Genomic DNA, 3,659 nt, shown 5'->3' with positions numbered 1-3,659 from the left:
TGTTTCTACGCGTTCCTAACTTTGAGACCCATCTTTTTCACCGACCTATGGCCTATATAAAGCCACCACCACATCGCAGTTTCATTTTTCCTTTCCTCTTCTCGAAACTATAGATCAACGAATCTTAACTCGTTGCTTTGACCCCCTAAACCACTTCAAATCGCTTCGGGCTCTACACGAAAGTTGTAGATCTCGTCGAGATCTTTCAATCCCGACCAATCTCATCTCTTCTCATCCACCATACACGGATAATTTCGCTTCGCAAGGCGTCAGGTCTGACAAAGGGAATCTTCAATTAGTTCGTGCTCGTTCCACGAAATCCAAATTCCTTTGGTGAGTATGTAGATCTGATCATCCTCTACAACTTTCATGTTGAAAGTTTTTCGATTTGACGTACGGATTTATCGCTCATCTACAGATCTATTTCGAGTCAACCGGAGCCAAATCGAGTTTCAAAACTATCTCGAATCGTCATGACTTCAACACGGAAGTTGTTCCTCTCGTCAAGATCTTTCCATTGCCGCAAGTTTCACCTTGTTTCGTTCACCGAGCAAGGAGAAAATGATGTTACAAAATTCAGATCTTATAAGGTATAACCCAGATCTTGTCAAACTAATTATGCTATTGTGAAAAGTAATTTGTTCGTTAAATAGATCTATTAATTCTATATAACTTTGATGTAGAAAGTTTTTCCATCATCATGACATCAGCATAGTCAACTCAGTCCGGTCAAAGTCAAACTGCAGTCAGCGGTACGGTCAGCAGTACAGTCAGCGGTACAGTCAGCAGTACAGTCAGCGGTCAACTATACAGTCAGCTTTAGTCAAACACGTTTTTAAATTCGAAATTTAAATCTCAGATTTGTTGCACACCTTGAAAAATCCGTATAAAATCAACCGTAGGGCCAAATGTTACAAACTTTATAGTTTTGGAAAGCTTACAGTATGTACTACACGTTTATGCAGTAATATGGTGTAGGTACTGTGTTAGATTTCGCATTGTAATTCAAATAGAGAAATTGACTTTTGTGCACTATAAAAATTGTATAAAATAATCTACTGGTCCAAATTTGATGATTTTGTACTTTCTGGAATCCTCAGAACATGTACTTCAACTTGGTATAGGAGTTGTACAACTTTGATACGTGCACAAACTTGCTTTAGTAAAATCTATCCGAATCAGTAATTCGAAGATAATTCAAATTCTATAAATCGTTTTTGGATAATTCCAATTGCTCTAATCTTGTACTACTGTAACCTATCCAGGGAACTCAAGTTTATATTTTTACTAAACATAAATCTTGCGGTAGCTAATTAATAAGGTTGTATATGTTAAGTGGATACTCAATTAATGTTTTCTAAACCAAATTAAATATCCTGGAAAACTTTATTATTATTGCACATATCAGAGAACACGCCAAGACCACTAGACACTTTACCTTGAACTAATATCGTGTCTATCCAAATGCATTTTCATTCACTCCTTTGACTAGTTTACAACTATTCAACTTACAAATGAGTAATTTGAGTAATGTCATGTATCATTTGTTTATACCCAAGCCTATGTGTAACTCATACTAACTTAGTAAGTGTTGTCACACTTTACTAAATAATATTTTGAGTTGCGTCATTTGAGACTCATGTGATTTTATCACATGGATCATATCATTTTCCCATCCTTGAGTAGCAAACAACAATTGACCATAGGTTCTTATCAACCATTTTTCTTCTAAGCACTTGACTTAGATAATCATTTCCTTTTTCAAGTATTTGATCCATCCAATCAATATCTCCAATTCGTATCTTGCAAGCCAAACCTCATGCCATATCTTCTTTAACTGATGATTAAAACACAGTGATTAACTACATGATTGTTTGCTTGGTTTGGTTTTATTGTTGTTGAATGGTGTGTTTATGTTGTGCTATATTTTATATTATAGTTCGTATGGAGAGGCACGTATTTTGATTAAAAGAAGTGAACGCGCTTCGACTACCAAAAAGGCAAGTGACATTCAAATCCTACTTATTTTATATATGCATTAGTGTTTTGAAACTAGTATGCATGGTAGGATTTTGTTTTCAAAAAAAAAGTATTATGCTATGCTTAGCAAACCCTAGTAGTGTGTAGCTACTCCTGAACCTATTGATAGGATACTTTATTTCTGCTCCGCAACATCAAATGCCAAATGCTATTTCATTGTTTCGATTGTGTTGGTTTGAAAAGTGAAAATTAACAACCTTAATGAATCACCTGGGTGGATTGTATGTGTGGTGGGCGGCTGCTCAGGGCTCCGACCCTGGAGTAACCAGTGGCAGGTGGGTGCCTGAGAGTGCGCAGTTGAATAGTGGTTGCTCTAGACTGCACCTCTGGTTTTCACCAGGGGATCGTGCGGGGGTTTATTATCTGTAATGGTTCTAAGCCTGTGAGTTTCACTTGTGGATGGCCACCCAGGATTAAAGAGATTACTATGTCGTCCATGTTTTAGATAGCTTCCAGTGCAGCCTTATGGTATTATGGGCTCTGCCGGGATTAAGTAAGTTGTGAGGCCAAACTTGTTGCTAGACATGATGATGGGGCTTGCAACCCAACGGGAACGGGTCTAGCTAGTTATGGTCGAAGCCTCCTTCTGAAAGATCTTGTCTCATTTCTTCTCTTGGGAAGGGTGGGTCGTAAGGTGAAAGTGCACAACCTCTCGAGAGTTAAATCTAAGATCTTAGCCGTGTCCCCGGTTATGGACAATTTGAGCTTCTAGGCAGGGAATGTACGGAAGAATCTCATCATTGTTTTATGAATGTATTTAAAATTTTGTATCAACCTTTGAAAACTCATGGGAGATGTAACCATGTGATTATTCTAAAACCCATGGAGGATTTAACCATGGTGTGATTTCGTAATGTCATTCAAAGATTTTCAAAAATGTTTTGTTTTGAAATAAAATGTAGGATAAAATTTGGCTTTATGCAAATTTGCCTAAACTCCACTTGCCAAATTTCATGTAGATAGTCATGCCCACAACTGCCACCATATATGTGTCATTTGCCAGTACATCATTGTACTGACCTCCATTCGTGGGGCTGCATATTCAAACGTGCAGGATTTTCTGAGGAGAAGTATGTGGTAGGATCTCGAGTCTACATTCCAACATGACTGCTTGTGGCACATGAAGAAGATGAAGGCTCATTGATGACTTACTTTCTGCTGTGTATGTTCTGAATATTGTTGAGCTAGTCCATGTGACTATGCAATTTGTAAGATTTTACTTTACCCTTTGGATCAAAGATGTAGTAATTTGATACTATTGCAATGATTACTATATTTTGTAATGTGTGTGCTATCAGTGATCCCGGGAATAGCACTATACACAGGTATCTTACCTTTATTAAAAGGTAGGGTGCTACACCAAATATGAGGTGCCAAAAAGAATCCAATAAAATAAAGTTTTATAGTACATAGAGGATGACATGCGGGTCCCATGAGCCAGCAGGGTCCTCAACGTGGCATGAGATCGAAAGAAAAATGCAAGTGACCAAATATCAGGAGCCAAAAATAATTCAAGAAAAGAAACTTGATTGTACATAGAGGATGACATGCGGGTCCCATTTAGCAGCAGCGGTATCACCGTTTGAGAGGCTGCACGGGATCGAAAGAAAAAGGCAAGT

At 37.9% G+C, this 3,659-nt stretch overlaps 1 long non-coding RNA gene across 2 annotated transcripts; it reads left to right on the top strand.

The window, feature by feature from the left end:
- LOC127340735 (uncharacterized) lies at positions 1 to 3,315 on the top strand. 2 transcript variants are annotated; one of them, XR_011754737.1, is made up of 3 exons: positions 1 to 333; positions 419 to 590; positions 3,095 to 3,315. It is a non-coding gene; the product is annotated as an uncharacterized lncRNA (long non-coding RNA). The 2 variants fall into 2 exon arrangements; XR_007874842.2 differs by lacking the exon at positions 3,095 to 3,315 and adding an exon at positions 1,940 to 2,038 and having other exon boundaries at positions 4 to 333.
- The last annotated feature ends 344 nt before the right edge of the window (positions 3,316 to 3,659 follow it).

Source organism: Lolium perenne, chromosome 3 (assembly GCF_019359855.2).
Source record: "Lolium perenne isolate Kyuss_39 chromosome 3, Kyuss_2.0, whole genome shotgun sequence".
Taxonomy (NCBI): Eukaryota; Viridiplantae; Streptophyta; class Magnoliopsida; order Poales; family Poaceae; genus Lolium; species Lolium perenne.
Note: the sequence above shows the minus strand (reverse complement) of the source record. Positions and strands in the feature narration are given on the sequence as shown.